The sequence below is a fragment of the Anolis carolinensis genome, unplaced genomic scaffold (genome assembly GCF_035594765.1).
Source record: "Anolis carolinensis isolate JA03-04 unplaced genomic scaffold, rAnoCar3.1.pri scaffold_9, whole genome shotgun sequence".
In the NCBI taxonomy this organism is placed as follows: domain Eukaryota; kingdom Metazoa; phylum Chordata; class Lepidosauria; order Squamata; family Dactyloidae; genus Anolis; species Anolis carolinensis.
The window spans coordinates 4,187,282-4,205,732 of record NW_026943820.1 but is presented as its reverse complement, the minus strand read 5'-3'; the positions used below and the strand labels follow the sequence as shown (position 1 = coordinate 4,205,732).

The 18,451-nt window shown below is 38.1% G+C and overlaps 1 protein-coding gene across 6 annotated transcripts in view; it reads left to right on the top strand.

Annotated features, from left to right (window-relative positions):
- The window catches only part of ankrd11 (ankyrin repeat domain containing 11), a 142,237-nt gene that overhangs the window by 7,914 nt on the left and 115,872 nt on the right, over positions 1-18,451 (top strand). For 5 of the 6 annotated variants that reach the window (XM_003227439.4, XM_008120645.3, XM_062961798.1 and 2 more), the window contains exon 2: positions 13,582-13,661. The exons of the other annotated variant lie outside the window; for it this stretch is intronic. The gene's annotated coding sequence lies outside the window, so the exon portion shown is untranslated. The remainder of the gene's footprint in view (positions 1-13,581; positions 13,662-18,451) is intronic. 6 annotated transcript variants of the gene reach the window in all.

The window sequence follows — 18,451 nt, the reverse complement described above, 5'->3', positions numbered from 1 at the left end:
TTGGAACTTGTATTTGTAAATATCTAGAGAGCACCAGTTTGGGAAAGACGTGCCATTAACTAAAATGATTTAATATGAAGACTGGGTATCCAGAGTGGTGTAGAAGTTGGAGTGTTGGCCTAGTATTTCAAGAGACCAGGTTTCAAATCTTTGCTTAGTTATGGAATCCCACTGGACAGCCTTGGGAAAGTCACATTGTCTCACCCCAGAAGAAGGCAATGGCAAACTCTCTCTAGATAAACCTGATCAAGAATACTTTGTGATAGGTTTACTTTAGGGTCGTTATAAACTGGAAAACATTTGAAGGCGCCCGCCAACAGTAGAAATGTACCAAAGTCATGCTGATGGTCGTGTTGTAGAATATTTTGGGTATATTCCCCATACACAGATATGAGTATCCATTTACATAGTTGCTAAAATAATTATCTTCACTGCATATTTGTTTGTGTATTAAATTTAGAACATTGTGAAGGCCAGGCTGTTCCACTGTAAACTTTCTCTTGAGACTAGGTTGATACTGCATTTTATATCAAGTTTCTGGTTAAGGCAAGCTTGAGATTTGCTCTTTAGGAGAGAGAATGAGATAGCTGCATAGAAAGACACATAAAGGTGATTGATCTATTTTAGGCAGATGCAAAATTGCAGTCCTAAAATTTGATCAGGATTGAGGTGTTTAGATTTGGTTCTGCTGGCATATATATATCTGTTGTCCTTGAAATAATTGAAATCTCAAAGACAGTTGGTTCAAATTTTTTGTATTGCTTTACTTTGAATCTTGCAAGCCTAAATTCAATACTGCATCTCCCTCCTTCCGTCCGCCTTTCCTTCCTTCGTTTTTTTTTTTTTTGCTAAGGAAGCACAGACCAAAATGAGCAAATCAGATCTTTGCCTTTTATATTTATTGTTTTGAAAAATATACTGTAATTTGAGATTTTCATTCTGTTTCCTACTTGGAACATAAAATGTATACACACAATTTTTTAAAAAGGAATATCTTTTATACTGGGGATAAATATCTGTTTAGCTGAGAAATGTATTCCTTTAGCTGAAGATATACTTAGTTGAGCTGAGTTAATCATACTGTACCAGCAGTCTTTCCTTTCCCCCCCAGTAAACCAGAGTTTATATAACCAGTTGTATTTGTTTGGAATGTATAATTAGAATGTGTCTGTAAATAGGCTGTAAACATGTCTAGTTTGGACATTATTTTGCATATTTCCTGTAATTCTGCTCCAAGTGCCTTTTGCTAGCATAGATTTTAAAAATGAGGGGTTTTCTGTATGTGTTCTGCTTTAGGTGAAAGTACCATTTTTAGGCATTTATCATGCTAAAGAGATCAAGTAGCAAAGAAAACATTGCATATGTTATGACCATTTACAGGGACAAATAAGATATGGATGTTTATGGCTACTGAACTGGGAATGAAATTGAAAGCCTGAAATGCCCTTTGAGTTAAACTTGACACCTTCACTATTTTATTGAAAATTTTTGTCTTTTTTGTTAAATACAAAACAAAAACAATAGGCTGTACTTCAGTTGAAAAGAATGCCATATTGATTTTATTAAGCTTTTTTTCTTTTTGAGCAGGCACTCAAGGCACCAGGAATATTTTCCCCAAATAATTCTGTTTGTAAATGTCTTGTTTCCTACTCTGCTTTGTGGTTTCTCAGTTTCCTTCAAGATTACAATAACCTTTTTCAGGAAGTGTGCTATTGCAGTTGTTCTCTAATAAATACTTCTGAGCATCAAGTACAGAATAGGCGTATAAGTCCAGAGGTAGACATATTTGAACCAGAACATTTGAGCTTGATTTTTAATACATCACTAGGGAGGTACACCAGGAATAGCAGCCTCAGAAAAAGACAAATTCTGCCAAGGAAACTTGATGATAGGTTCATCTTGAGGTCACTTTTAAGTCAGAAATGACCTGAAGGCTCACAACATCCACCCATGGACCTTGAAACAAAATCCCAGTAGTCTTTATTAATGCAGAATGAGCTAAAATTGAGCATTTTTAGCTTGGTGTTTTCTCCCATTCTTCCTCCTCTCAGGTCAGGTTTGCAGTTGCTTTCAGGTGGAGTTGTGAGGAGCACACTGTTGTGTATGTTGTCCCTGCCATCTGCCATCACTTCGCTGCACTGCCCTTGGCATTTATGCTCTGAATTATTTATCCTCAAGGAATCTGTTGGCAGTGCCTTTGCCGCTTGGAAGAAAGTCAAGAAGCGAAAACATTTTTTTATATAGAACAGGCTGTGTTCTAGTTTTAAATGCAGATATTTCTCAATAGCTTCATCATGCTGGATTTTATTAAACAGCCAGGGCTATAAAGTTGATGCTTTTGATCTCTACTTCCTGTTAAGAGAAGGGTTTTATATTTGTTGATAGCAGGTTTTTAATGACCACTAGCCAACCTTAGAAAAAGGAATTAAAGTGCCTTTTCCCCTACTAAGGAAACGAAAAAAGCAATAGGGGTTTGATATTTCTGTATTTTTCTTGCCACTATCAAGCACTATAGGTGAGTTTTGTGTGCATCATTTTTGGAGTATGGGAAACTCTTATATTAGAATATGGAAGTCATGATGCAACATTTCCATATAATTGTGAACCAACTGAAGGAACCCTGAACTGTAAATTCGAATGGGTGATTATTTCCCATACATCATTACAAGGGTTATTGCCTTTCCTCCTCTGTACTGTTGGCCTGTATCTAGGAAATGGAATGAAATGGTTTTTCATTCAGGCCAGAGTGCGGCAGTTAAAATCCAGTTGCTAGGCACACTGTGTATTCGAGCTAGAGTTCATAGATGTGGCTTTAGAGAACTGGAGGATATTGTGAGTTCCTGTTTGTCAATTGGATATGTGCCCACACCTAGTTATGAATATTGAACGCCATTTTGAAAGGACTGATACCATATGCAGAAAGAATGGAAGAAAAATCAATGCATTGCTTGGTACTTGGCTTGACTGAAATATGTTTTACATGATAGATATACCCATACCTTGAAAGGTTCCAATCCCACTATTAAGTGTTAGAATACATTCACAACTAGCTTCCCATAGTTCTAGCAATCTATGTTAGGTAGTAAATTGTATGCAAATGTAAAAATAACTTTGAAGGAAAAATATAAAGCTGGTTAGTGCAGGCTTTGGGGATGGAGACGACTGTGGGAATAGTCATTCTTCCCTTGCGGTTTGTACTGCGAATATTCAGTTGCAGTATAGGAGAGGTGTTTGTTGGTTAAGACTCAATTACTATTTGTTTTCCCATAGTGGTTTGTTTACTCCAATGCTGATTTTCTCTGATTTTTCTTCTGTGTATGAGTGTCCTCCTTCCGGGACCTGGGTTGGGTATTCTGACATGTAGCAAGTACTTGTAGTTGGGTTTAAGCACACTGCTGCCAATCTTGGGACCCTAAACACTATGGTAGTGGAGCACTATACCACATGAGCATGCTCTTAAAAGTATTGTTGTGTGTCTGTTTATGGGCATATGCGAGCAGTAGTCTAGCAGTCTTTAACACATCTGAAAGGGAATATTCTGTTGCCATGTGAAGCCATCTCTCCTTGCTGACCTACATTAGGAAGGGAACTGTTTGCATTGAGAAGGAAAAAAGGGAGTAAATCTAAACGTATGGAGGAAATTACACTGAGAACATTACTCAATGCGAGCAGAAAACAAAATACTTTTTATTTTGATTGTCAAGACACAATCAATTCAACCTATGACTGTTCCAGAGAAAGTGCCTACGGATATATGATACTGGCACGGTCGTGTTGACAGTGTTGAATGCCTGTGTGTATGAGTTGTGCTTATTAGAGTGTTAAATATAATATTCGATAGAGCGTAGGGGTGTTTTCTGCTATATAACAGTTTACAGTTCTGTTTATGTTTTATAAAGATGTCCTGAAAGGTGGCTGTGTGTCCCTTTGCCTTTGAGCTCTTTGGAGCAGGCTTTCTCTCAGTCTTGCCACCCTTAGGGTCACATGTTGAAAAGAATATGAGCGAGGACCCTCTCTGTGGTTGCTCTCATGCTGTTTAAATCCCTTCTAAGCAGGCTGGATTGTTTCTCTTTCTGTAAGCAGGCAAAAGCCTTATTATTCAGACAGACTTTTAATGTGGGGATATGTATTATACTCTCTCTTCTAGCTATGTTTTTTAAACCTTTCTGCTTTTCAATAGTACTCTAACATTAGGACTTGCTAGGTTTCAGCTCTGTTTTCCTGTGAATCATATTGTGACCCACTTTATGTTTTGCACTTGTAGAAATGGGTGGGTGGGGGGGAATCTTAGACATTGCTCCATTGAGCCTGTTGGTAACAGTGCTTGGGAGAAACCCAGTGCAGTAAGTCTTAATATACATTTTATTATGTAAGGCTAATTTTCCAGTGTGAACTGTGCTGTAAAGCTATAGCTCCTTAGCTTATGTACTATCGCTTCATGTTTTTTCTTTTATATGCAAGCCTGTCTTCTATCTTTAGATTACTGAAATAGTGAAACAGACTCCTATCTTCTGTTCCCCAGTGGGGTATTCTGAAGTTAACTGTACTTAAACATTAAACTGCGTGGAAGATAATATGGTATCCGTGCTGTCCTGCAAGCAGCTTTACAGATGGGGTGGAGAGGATTTGGCGAGGCGATGAAGTGCTTCCTCCATAATAGATGTTTACAGTTCTGTGACTCATGCAAAGAGAAGAAGGGAAATGGCAGGGTGGATGCCATGTGGGTTCAAGGTGCTGCTGCTTTCCTGGACTCGTTTGACTGGAACAACTTTGTCCTCCTTCTTGCAGTGCTCCTCAAAATGGTTGAACTGCTTGCAGCTGGCTGTGTGGAACTTTTAATTTTTCTGGTAGAATGGTCATTGTTTCTTATGACTTAGAGCCATGTTGTGAAATACTTGTGACTGCAGATTTTGTCTGACCATGTGTGTTCTTTGCTGTCGTAGATACCCTTTTGTGAGGGCACAGCCCTGAATTATGGCTGAGGAATATCTCAGTGGCATAGCTAATGCGTGTGAGTAACTGCATGCTTTGGAAGAAGAATTTTTATCTGAAAAAAAAACAAAACGATTTTTAGGGAGAGTTGCATAAATTACCTTTCTGTAAGCTTGCCATTTATGGTGACATGCAACAGCAGCTTAATTTTACCCAAATTAATGCACATGAAGAATCCCATTGGTGATTTAGATCACCCAAATTGCATGTCTTTATGCCTGATTTAAAGCTGGAAGTGCTCTAGCGCCCATCTGGGACCAGTAATGAGCTGCATGTTGCTCTGACCAGGGGGGAGGTGTTATTCATTCTGCATTAGCTCAAGTTTTATTTTCTAATATCTATTCTGTTTTGCAGCTTATCAGTGTTCTTGTGAACTCTTGCATTGTTTAGTTTAATTATTTATGTGAGTCATAGGGATTCATTTTTGTATTTAAAAGCAAGGGGAAAAGGGATAAAATAAATAATTGTGGACCATTACATTATTCAGTTTGTGTGACATTGTTTCTCAACTTGCTAATATAGTAGTTAGTATAAATGTCATGACTGGTTTACCATGCTGGTGGCAATAGCAAGGGCAAAGAACTTCCTTTATTTCCATCTTTTCTTCCCAAAAGGCATCTGGTTATTTTTCCTTTGTGGAAATACCTATCATTGTAGAAATAGGAACTGCTCAAAGTGCTGTAAAACCCATGTTTTTCAGTTCCACTTAACATTACTTCAGAAATCAATTATAATATCTAATTCAGAGCCATATTAACTTCTAGATGCAAAATACACTCATGATCTATAGCAGTGAAAACTGTAGCCTCTGAATACTGTCAGTGAGCATCATTTAAAGTGAGATTGAAAAGAAAGGCAGCAATACCTGGGTGTACTGCAGGTTAAGCATGTTTGTTTCCTTGAGTTTTTGCAGCTTTAGTGGTATGTACACAAAATGGGGAATGAACAACAGTTGTAAATACCTCAAGGAAATGGTTGTGATTAGTCATTTTTTCCGCTTTATTTTTCTGAATGTGAAAGCTGTATATTGAGGCATTTTATCATCAGCCATATTGCAAATGTTGCTGCATTTTGCATGTATTGTCATGGAATATAATTTTCGCTTAACTGTAGTTTGCTTTATCTATTTTCCCCCTGGTTGTCATGGAAACTCAGTCCACTGTAGCAGTGAGGGCTAACAAGTGCTAGGTTACATTGCCTTTTATATTGGAGCTCTGTTAGTCATGCTGCAGGTTTTTTTTTCAGCAGAGGAACCCTGGCTGTTTGGATGTGGGCTTCCAAAAATCCTTTGAACATTTCAGAAATGTGAATATCAAATGTTTCCCAAGTGCTTCCTTTTATTTCAAAAAGCGGGTGTCTCAACTGGTTGTTGAAATCTGTACAGCATCTGTTGAAATCAGTTTGAAATCTTGTTTATTTTATTTTGATGTAATGAAGTATCTTTATTGCATTTCCTTCCTGGATCATGGAACTCTGTTGCAAGATTTTACTGCTTAGACGTACAGGAGAAGAGTCACATTGATGTGTGAAAGAAAGAAACCTTTTGAAAACGGTTATCATTGATTGTAAAATAAGAATGTTTTGTTCTTGATGAGATCATTCTTTTTTGTCCTTAGAAGCACTACCTTTTTGTTCTCTGGCAAAAGTACTACCTCTTGGTGGTTAGGTATTGCTCTTAGAGGGAAAGATAATTCCTCCTTGGGTTCATCTTCATGCAGATTTTCTTAGTTCCTCTTCTAAAAAATAAAACCCTGTCAAACTTGGAATATATTTAACCATAAGGCTGTTGGGTCTTTTTTACAGCAGCAGAGTTCTTATGCAAAATAAATCAAAATGAAGACTGTGTGTTCTCTTAGACTGACAGAACAGATCTTGTCTCTGCTAGTGAGCACAGAAGGGCAAATTGTGGCCTATCATAGACATTTTGCTGAAGGAAATTATTTGACTCAGGCAGGGAAATCATTCTGCACCACAGGACTCTTGGGGAGATGTATTTGGTGGTGGACAGCTTCACATTGGGAATATTTTGTTGGCATGATGTAACGTGATGACAGTGATGTGTCAGCCCTGGGCCTCAGATAATGAATGGACCAGTCTTGTCCCTAGTTTTTGCTTCTTACAGCTTGTGCAAAGTGGTGAGGAGGCCTTGTGACTGTTCCCCTCTGTACTTGAGACCGTGATCTTTATTTTTATAGTAGTAGATGGGCTCAGAAAAGTTATTGGCATAAAGGATGTATCTCCTGTATTCAGGCCCTGTCACCGCAGCTTTGTGAGCAGGAATGAGCAGCTGAGATGCTAGGGGCTTTTCATGAAGCTGCAGACTGCACACATCGACATGTGGCTTTTGAGTCTCTCTACTGGCACAACCTAATTGTAATTCAGTACTTTCTAACAACCTTAAACATGGCCTAGGATGAGTCAACTGCATATGCAGTTTTTCAGAATTGGTTTATATGTTGTAAACAATAAATGAAATGTACAAACACATCAACAGTGTCCTAAATATTTCAGGCCACTACGTCTGATCTCAATGTTCTCTAAGATCGAGGTGCGATTGGCCAATAGAGAGGCAGCATCAGATAGTGATTTCAGTATTCAACTAAGGCTTGATATCTGCTCAGTCGTGGAAACCCCCAGGTGACCAAAAAACCCTAAGATAGCATTGCCATATGTTTGAAGGCACATAACAAGATTTACCCTTTTCCTGCTTTTCACAATGGCCAAGTGTTGTGTAATGTTTTAGTAAAGAAGAAAGCAATCTGTACCATAATTATGTAGCAAAGTAAAAAACCTTAGCTAGCCAAAACAAAAATGAAGTGAAGCTGTGGTTGCCATTAATTGTTTAGGGAATGTTTCAATTTTTTGTTGGTCTAGGACAATAATGGGAAATAAATCCTTTATAGGAAACAAATTAAACCCATGTTTTCAAACTGTTCAAGATTTGTTTATTAAATGTATTATAATGTTGCCTTTCTGCCAGGAATTAGATTAAAGGGGAATAACCCTAAACTAAAAGAAAAGCACAAATGCATTTAGACGTACAGAGACAGGATATAAGTGCTCAAATAAAAGTATTGATCCCTCCTCAGCTGCAATGGGAAGGCTAAGAGCCTTCAACTATCTAGAAGTGAATGGAAATTCCCATGCCGCTGGGGGAAACCTTTCTGCTGTTTTTTCTGTGTCCCTAGGCTGTGGAGAACAGTTTGCCCAATAGGCGTGCAAGCATGTGAGGGAATGGGGTTAACAATACCATTTTAAAAAATCTCCAGAACTTCTGAAGCCACAATCATTTTCCTGATGTATTTAGTTTTAATTTGAGAAAAATATATTTAGCTTTTGGTGCAAACACTCAAGTCTTTGCATATTCTCAACAACCCAACATTCTTTTTTCTTGCAGTTCTTCTGGTTGAGAGGTCATTCTTTAAAAAAAAAAGTGAGTGAAAAAGGAGAATAGCAAATCGGGCCCTATTGCTTAGGCTACAGAGGCATCCCTGTATCATTTCCAGACCTGTAAAATGAGTGGGAGGCCCAAATGCCCTCCAGGCACCAGATTCCCTCTGATCTTGGAAACTCAGCAGGGAGACCGCCAACGAATACCAGGTGACATAGGCAATATTTCAGAGGAAGGAAAAACCACCTCTGAGGTGTCCTGGCCTAAGAAAATCCTATGAACATTCACAGGATCACTCGCCATTAGTCAGCACACAGAATTAGTGGAAATAAATAGGTTTCGCCCCTGTTTTCCAAAGTGAAAATTAAGCAAGCACAATGTGAAAATAAGCTCTTAAGGTTGTGTTTTAAAAGAGGCACACTTTGTTTATTTCACATGTTTTTATCCAAAGGGACTTTTCATTTGTCAAAGGGAACTAAGGGTATGTGCATACATGAGAGAAAAGGAGTAAGGTGTACTATAATAACTAGTGTTGTTCTGGCCCCAATTTCTGTTTCCTCACATTGGCTTGAACCTAATTTTTGTTTAGCCCTGAAGTCTTACTGGTAATTGCCTGAAAGAGGCATGGGGAAGAGGCTTGTCTGACTTGGGAGTGAAGCTCTATGTAAAGTAACATTTGTGTGAAAAAAGGAGGGTGCCTCAGACTTGTTATGGATCATTTTGGATGCTTTTTTCATCTTCTTTAATTCCAGAATATCTTTTTCTAAACCCGCCATGACAGATGTATGCAATGTGCTAGATATTGTTACACCGTGGATTTGTTTAAGGGCCATAGTATATTGGTTTTTATTTTCCTTTCCTTTTCAAACTGATAATTTTATTTTCAGTTCTTTTTCAAATGTCAGAACCACAGCAGTAAGTTGCTTTTCTCGACCAGTCCCTTCCAACTCTAGTGTATTCAGTGTTTGCATAGAATTAGGATTTTTTTTGCCCTTGTATTCCCCACTGTATATTTTCTAACATTGAATCTTATATAGGAGGCTCTTGAATAAAATGTAAGCAGAGGCTTCTATTGCAATGTGCTTGTCCATCCAAGGTATAGATTTGTTACGCAGACATGGCTGGAAGAGGAATTAACCCATCAGTTGGATGAAGGAGGTGATGTCCTGCTTTCTCTCAGTGTACGTTGTAGTAAAGTACAACTTAGCATAAGGGTTGGGACATGTATTTTAATAACAGCATTAATGCCATTTCAGAGGATTCCCATATTATTTATCCGTACTAGAATATAAAAGGGTGCACATGTTCAGGCAAAGTTGTCAATTTATTTGAAGTTAAAAGTTGACCTCTAGCCCTAAGACATTTTGTGGTTTAATTAGTTTTCTTTCTGAGCATTATTCTGGAACCTGTTTGACTGTCCACTGAGCAGGCCAGGGATGGAAAATACATAGCAAGAAGTGAAGGTACCATCACCAGGGGCTTGGAGGGAAGGGGCAGTGTTTGTTTCCCTTGCTGCCCCTGGCTCAGCTCCTGGGGACTCTGGCCGCTTGGTGCTGCCAGACTCCATCTTGACCCACCTCCGTTTCAGCATCCTGGGGTCAGCACAGAGATACTGGCATTTTTTCTTCCGGCCATGGTCCTTGACTCACCTGGGCCCTCTCGAGTGAATGCTGGCACTGCGACACCAGTTTTGTCTCATTGCCTGATGGAATATCTGCTCCTTTAAAACTATGTTTTAATGTTTTATTGCATGTATATGTTTTAATTGTATTATAATTTGATATGTTATATTTATTATTTGTTGTATAATGCGGCATTGAATTTTGCCATAATCTGTAAGCCGCTCTGAGTCCCCTTCGGGGTTGAGAAGAGCGGGGTATAAATATAGTAAATAAATAAATACATATAAACACATTTGTTTAGTCCTTTTCTAATGGTTGAAAAAACAGCAATTACACACAGAAATGTGAATTAAGTTAAGCAACTTGAGTTACGACTTTTAAAGAGATGGTTGGCAGTTGGCTTCAAGAACTTGGCGTGGTGGCATGTTTTCCTGGGCGAATGTCTTGTCTAACCACACCTGGCACACGAAAGCTTACATTCCTAAATGTTTATGACGAGTTGCAGCAACTGAGTGATGGTTACATACTCGGTTTGCTGAGACAACTGAAAAGAATTCCTTTTCCATTTTTTAAAATAGCTTAAGTGTTTTTTTTCCACGGCTAGCACATTGTGGCATCTATTTCTGCACTTTTGAGTGCAGGAAAGGTAAATTGGAGTTCCCTTTTCTTTAACTGATCAGATAGACCTCCTGAGTTTTGGTTTCCAGTTAAATGACACTCTTGGCTGGAATTGCTATACTGTTGTGATTAAAATGTTGAACATGGACACCAGGATTGCAATTCTCACTCAGCCATGAAGCTTGCTAGATTGCTTTAGGCGGTATCTCCCTCTGACTTGCTTCATCTGATTGTTGTGAAGATAAAATGGAAATAACCCCTTGAACCTCTTGGAGGAAGGGTGAGATATATGCTAATGAAGGATGAAGGAGACTTGTGTTTTTTTCCATCTCAAGAGCCCTGTGAAGTTTGCCAGCTTGTCCAGCCTTGGCCATGAAAAATAAGGCCAATAAAATGTATCACTTGACAGGCTTTGTTTCTTCTCTGTCTCTCATGCGGCCTCTTTTCTCTTTAGAATTGCAAAAGAGGCCTGTGGCAACCAACAAAAATAGAAGTGTAACATTAGAAAGGCATTTTGCTTTGTCTTTTTTCAAAAAGTACTTTCCTGAAAATTAATCGGGCCCTCTTTGCTTCTCCTTTCGGCACTCCTCCCCATCTGTTCCTGACTTTATCCATTGCCTGGAAGTCCGTCCACCACCTGTCCACAATGAACCTCCTTCTCCTGGAGTCTATTTTTTATTTTAAATCATGATAAATTTTATTGGTTAATGTTTCGCAATGGCCATTGGTGTGTTTGTGTATTTAAAAATATTTTATGCTGGCCTTTTATCATGAGATGTCAGGGTGGTAAACAGATTAAATAATATGAAGAATTTCAACAATTCCCAATTAAAATGACTAAATAATTTAAGCTAGATAAAAACAGTGGAAAATCTCAAAGCTTCAAAAGGCTAAAATATAGAGTTTGGTTACCCTTAAATATTTAATTGTTTCTCCAGGTTGTTTTTATTCAAATGAAAAAAGAGCATTTTAGTTTCTATAATATCTGGTTAGCTTTCTGTTGTTTATTATCATTGTATTAACAGAGGAATAAATGTTTTCATTTCTCTTAGTTCTAGCCTTCTTGATAGTATCTGAAAGAAAGCTAGCTTATGTGTGGAGAGAGATAATTTCCAGTAAAGACATATCATCTTGCTTTCATGATTCAATGAACAGTCCATATTTCTTGGTGGCTTAATGTTTCAAATAATGTCTGCATTTCATTCTTTTCTTCAGCCACTGAAACTCTTATAGGCATTAATTTCAGCCAATATTAATGGCGTAATAAAATGGGATACAACTAGTAAGGACTGCTCGCCATCTGTTTCGACATTTTAAGCATGTCAGAGGTTCTCTCCAAAAGGAATATTCTACACTTGGCTTGGCCTCCTGCTGTCTGGAATGGTTTGTTATGCATTGTAGCACATTTGTTCGTTTTTCCAGTTCAAGAATGGATTTTAGTGTTATATTCACATTTGTGACGTTGTTTGGACTAAGCAGGGATACAGAGGCATTGAAGTAAGCAGGCACTTCTTTACAGTGGTATATCTCCCATCTTCGTTTATAACATCATTTATGAGGTGCCTTTTAGGGCAAAATAAGACCATCTGACTTGGATTGCAATGTAAAAGCTTAAAGACAGAATGAAATATATATTAAAAATGAAAATGAACATCTTAAAAAGCTGTATAAAATTAAATCATACTGAAAATAATTCAAAAGCTATGAGAGCAAAATAATTTTTAAAATGTAAAGTGTCAGACTGCTGTTTCAGATTTTTTTTTGTTTTTGTTTCTGTAAAGATACAAATCGAGTTTTGTTGGCAGGGTAGGATTCTCATTTCATGAATGAGTTGGTGGCATGTTTATGTGACCATTGTTATTTGTAGTGCTTTAATGTTAATATTCTCATGCCAGTTACAGTTGTCGGATACTCAGTTGAAACTAAATTCCTAAAGGCCATTAGTGAAATTCTAGATATATATTGTTTTCACAGTTATGAATTGTTCCCAAGTAAGAGGCCTTCGTCCAAAGGACATGCTTAGGCCCAAAGGTAGAACTGCATTACCTTGAATTATGATTTGCTTCTTGTTGCTCTGCCTGGCTGACATTTAATTTCATCTATGTTGTTTTGTTTTGGGTTTTTTCTTGTTAGGCATTGTTGTCTATGTGATTGCCCAGGGCTGACAGTGTTGTTTTCCCCCCCATTTATAGGTTAGCCTTGACTTGGTTGACTTACGAACAGCTGGCTTCTCTGCAATTATGAGTCACAACTTTCTTGTTCTAGAATAGGAGGCACCAGATATTCTTATGGATGCATTGGTTGTAAAATCAACACGATCTTTGTTTTAAAAGGGAGAGGGTATTTTTATTTGGAAATATTAGTTTCGTCCACCCAGTGTTTACAAAATCACTAGCATGGAAGAATGACAGGGGAACAGTATTTATGAGCACTTATTTGTATTTGTGAAATACTGTTAATGCTTCTGTATTTAAAGCCAAACAATAAAGAAATTGCTTTAATAAATAGCCTGAAAGTGTTATTTTTCTGTGAATGTGTACATGAGGGAGATAATGAGATCACTTTCCTTACTTTGGTTTTCCAACAAGATTTCTCACATTTTATTGAAGGTAATGTTTTTTGTTGTGTGTGCTCTTCAGAGACAATTATAAATGTTGGGCGGGGGGGGGGGGGACAACAGAGAGATAGGCCTAAAGAAATTAACACATAGACAGACACAATGCTAGAAATGTATATTTCTGAAATTTCAATACTGCCCTCCTTTCAAAGTCTTTTATGTGTGTTTGAACCAGTCAACGGAATGGAGTGTTGTAGCATCAAAGCATCATGGGCATAAAATTCAAAAGATGGCTTATCAGGTGTAATTTGAACATGCCATTTTGTCAGAAGGCTACATTGCAAATGTTTTGTCTGAAGCTGCATAATGAATATTTACGCAGGCTCATTTCTGTCTTTCAGAATACCGAGTTTCTTTGGGGAAACCTCTTTGTTGGATTTTATCCCTACCCTACTAGCTGCTGCTTTCAACTATGGAATCGGTAAATACCTTATTCTTTTTTCCCCCTAAACTATTTTCTATGACTTACATAAAAGTTAATGCAAAATCAAAATATGAAGTCTTGCGGTAATCTTTAACCTTCTTAAAGGTAAATATCAACAGGTTTTGGTAGAAACCTTAGTTCAAGTTGTCTTAGTTGTGATGGAGAAGCTATTTTCTGCTTATTAAGAAAGTGGTGATTTTTTGTCGCAAGTTGCCTTCAAGTCCTCTCAGCCAATTTTTGTTTTAATTATAGTGTAATACATAGCAACTTAGTAAATAAAAGCTTGAGGATGCAGTTGCCCTTCTTCTCCTTTTGTCCTTTATCATATAGAACTGCACTCTCCATCATTGTCCCTTTGCCTGCAGGAAGCTTGTACATGTGTGTAAGTGTGATAGTTGTGTCGGTTTGCAGTTGTTATGTGCTCCAGTCAAGTATCCAATCGCAAAGCGGGTTTGCTGATGAGTTCAAAGTCCTTGGCTGCTGATTCAACAGCCTTTGTGGAGAAGAATGCCATAGGGCAGTTTCACTGAGATGTGAATTGCCGTATTGTGTGTTTTGGAGACAGTAAAATGAACATTTTAAACAGCAGAAATCCATGTTGGTTGTATTGTGCCAGTTGCTGCTGTGGGATTGCCACCGTTCAAGGAAACAGTTGGTCTCACACTTGAAAATATTTTTTGAAAGTAACATTTCTTTTTTGTAAAAAAAAGTTGCATGGTATAGTGACCAGATGTAAAAAATATTCTTTCTATTCTGTGATATAGTGATAAAACTGGAAGATTGGACTCACTGCTAGGTGCACATGAAATCGTTCTCTCTTTATTCAAGAGGATCCTCTCAGAACAATAACCAGCCTTTTAGTGCTGAATGAGGCATTAGTGAGAGGCGAGTTTCTTGATATGGAAGGGATGAGGTTGACTTTCTTCTTTATGTTGTTGGAAGAAAGTAAGAATTCCTTTTTTCCCTCCTTTAGAAGGGGCTCAGCCAGTTCCCTTTCCACTGATTACTGCTAGTCTGTGAATTCTGGGACTAGGGCATTAATTGCTGTACCATCATCCTTCTTTATTTTCAGCTGGAAAATGTGAACATGTCTGCCCAGCAGCAACATTGGGGGTATTTCCTGAATTCATATTGAAGAATATCCTCTCCCAAGAGCTTTTGCTTGAGTAATCTATATTTGAAAGAAAGTTTAGGCTTAGGGTTAAATGTAACATATAAGAGTGAGAAATGTAGTTCTCTGAGAAGGTCTACATGCTTGGACTTGTAGACTGATGTTATGATTGTATTGATGGTTGTTAGATCACTAGTTTGGTCTGGACTCTAGTCTCTGAGTATATTAAAACAAGAATTCCATTTTTGAAGCAAATGTTTAGCATTTCTGTAGTTTACCATTGTGATAGTTTCACATTCTGTCGAATTCCTTGTTCTAGGATATATTCTCTAAGCTATATACAAGATCCGGTTTACCTCTCTGTTATAATAAAAGTTGTTCACCCCCTAAATTAGTGGAAAGCAAAATAAAAAGTGTCAGTTTCTGGAGTTTAGAAATAACCTTATGATGCTTATGCCACACTAATGACCATGTTTTGACATTTGGTTGCACAGTTAACAAATCCATGACTTTCTTGACAAAGTCCCCCTTTTCATTATCAACATCCAGGGCTAATGTTCTGGATTTGGTGGCTTTCTTTTTGCAGAGAGTTTTAGTGCAAAATGACAGCTGGTCACTACTCACAATTTTCATTAGAGAAGCTGGCAGGTCAAGGCTTCCTCTGAGCAGAAATGAGATGGAGGTTTTGGCAATAGCATTTTCACAGAGCTCCTAATGAACGTGTAGGTGTAAGATTAAAAGGATGAATATTGTGATGCTGCTAACGAGAATTGTTTCTCCAAGCTCGAATCTTGCCTTGTTTTGACCTCCCAAGAAGAGTACAATTGTGAATCTGAGGTGGATAGTGAAAAGCATTTTCAACCCACGCTTCAAGGATTAAATTGTGTTTTGTAAAACCCATGTGTTACAATACAGATAAAATTTCTTTGACAAAATAGGGCCAAAGCTTGGCTTCCATTTAATACAGGCCTTTTGCATTAGCAACTCTTTAGCTTGGGTGAAGTAGCCTTTAAATATTTACAGATTCTTGAATGGATAGAGTGGCGGTATTGTTACTCTGCATGGAAAATATTTGTAAGGTCAAGATTCTGGCAAAGACTTGAGTTGCATTTTCCCCAACTTCCCTTTTATATATTTTCTGATGTAGTTGAAGATAATAATGGAATCTAGTTAATCCAGGCTACCGGTTTCCACATGGAATAAACCTTTATAGCCTAATCATAACTGTTGGCTTGTATAATCAACAGGCTTGAACTCAGAAGACCTAACTTGTAAATTTCTGGCAGTACTATAGCTAAAGTTATGCTCCTTTCTTGGACGAATACATAATTGCATTAGGAAGATTTTTGAGAATGGAAAGAGATGGGGGAATGTTACTGGTGTTGAACCTCTTCCAGGCTCTACATTGCCTTCTCTCTGTGGGCTTTTTCATGTTCCCTGGAGGGATCTGGACTGGCAGGTTTCTGTAAGATATTTTGGACCAGAACTTTGTGGCGTGTGTCTTCAAATAGTCAGTTTGAAGCATTGAGGATTGGGACTAAAAGCAATTGCTTGGAAAGGATTTAAGAAGAGCAAAGCTTCTTGAACCCTCGGGTATGGGATATCAGCAGTTTTTCCTTCCACATGCTAAGAACCTGTACTATATATGTTTTCCTTGCCTATAACTGTTTCTTTCGTTCCTTCAATTTCTCTTTGACAGTCAATCACATTGATCCATAAGCTCCATTGGCCTGGAGTATTTTGTAACCAAATCTAGGGACATAGACATTCACTGCTGTGGGATGTCTTACTACTTACCTTGTGCAAAGAGCACTCCTGGTCAGCAGTACGCAGAAGGTAGCTTGGGATTGTGTTGAGTAGTGGTGGTTGTAGTCTGATATGTTAAAATATTATTGTCAGTCATTATCCTAGACGTCCAGATGCAGCGAGGTGATACTACAGTGCAGTGAGAACTGCTCTTGTAATTTTGTTTGTGGAAAGCCAATTACCTAAATTGAAGTCATTTCCATCCCAGTTACATGCATGTGCTAATTGAGATACATTATGTGCTGCTGTTCCTTGTTCAGCACAGGTTTGGCATATAAAGTAATTTTTGTAACTGAAATTTGATGTTAAAGGGCAGACCTAAAACTGCCAGTTTTGAAATGAGTCGGGGGTGACAGCCATAGTTTTGGTTCCTTTTAAACCTTCACTATTAGAGACACTGTTTGTTAATGTTTAGGGAAGAAGCAAATTTATAAAAGAACTAGATTTTTAAAAAATCAGAATATAGCCCCTTGTATACCGCTGCAGGCTCATCTCATGCATTTCATCTTTCAATGATGATGAAAAGGGGTAAACCTCATGTACTGTGCTTTCGAAGCTGAGCACACCACAGAGGGTGACTTGATTAAAATCGTATGTGACAAGTTAACATTTTAATGACTAATGCTGCTATGGATCTTGGGAGTGGATGAGCTAATTTTAGTTCTTCCCTCCAGAGGCAGAGCTAGGAAGTGGAAGAGTCATTTGGGGCCACTATTCCCAATTCTAGGTACCTGGGCAGATTGCCCTTTCCCCCATTAGGATTTTTTCTTTCTTGTGCCCTTTCAAATGGCAAAATTACGGAGGTGATGATTCCTATGTCTCTCCAAAGCTCAACAACGTGGAGAGGAGCCTGGGGAGCTGTAGAGGTTTCTTGCCTCTGCATTATGGTTCTGCTGCTGCTGCTTATGCTTCTCTTTTCAGCATAGGATTGCTAGAATTGATTGTGAACGCGAACACTGGATGGTCTCTTAAAGTGGAATGAGTGGTCCTTTATCAAACAGATTAGCTATGTTCTTATGCAGGAACAAACACAGGTCCTTTAGGCCTGAGCCTCAGGCTCTTTTTGTCTCCTTTTGATTACAAGATGAGAAGATTAGAAGCTTCTCTACTCTGTTCCATTCAAAGCATGATGAGAAGCTTTCAATACCCGTTCTCATGCAGAGAAAAACAGGGAGGTTCAGAGATGCTCTTGATGGTTTGTTTGGGGCTGTTCCTCCTTCATTCTCTTTTTGCCATATTTAGGTAATTTCATTTTGGAATGTGTTTTCAGGTCTCTTGTTGTCTTATGGATGGATTTCTTGGATGGATTTCTTGGAGTTCCTTAGGCAAGGAATCATCTGAAGTGGTAGGAAAATGTAGTCTATGAAACCTAGTATTTATTGGTGATCTCCTGTCCATGTGCTCACCAGTGTTGAAGCTTTTTAGCCTTGAAGATCAGATGGGATCTTCTGAAAGGTCTACCTCTTGTTAAAAATAGAAAGTGACAAGAGAAGCTCACTTCTGGTGCTCTAAACCATTGGTCCTCATGTCCATTTTCAGCATGTTTGATCCTAGGTGGTTCGGTTAACATCATAACTGTTCAAAGTTCTTTAATAGTTTTGGCTATTCTCCTGGCAGTGCTATACTTAATACTGCAGTCTTGCAAGAAATAGACTTCCTCTTTCTGTTGCACAAACAAAATAAAATCCATTTGTTGTACTTAGCCCCCCTCCCCCCAAATACTTGCAGTCTTGCCAATATCCTGTAGTTGTTTTTCACAGGAAAGCTTTTAAGTTTTCTTTAATGTAAAGTTGAGTTGTGATCATGTTTTAATGTTGTGTATTTGTAACATTAGACAAGCCAATTCTGAAAGTTTTTACCAATTTTTTCA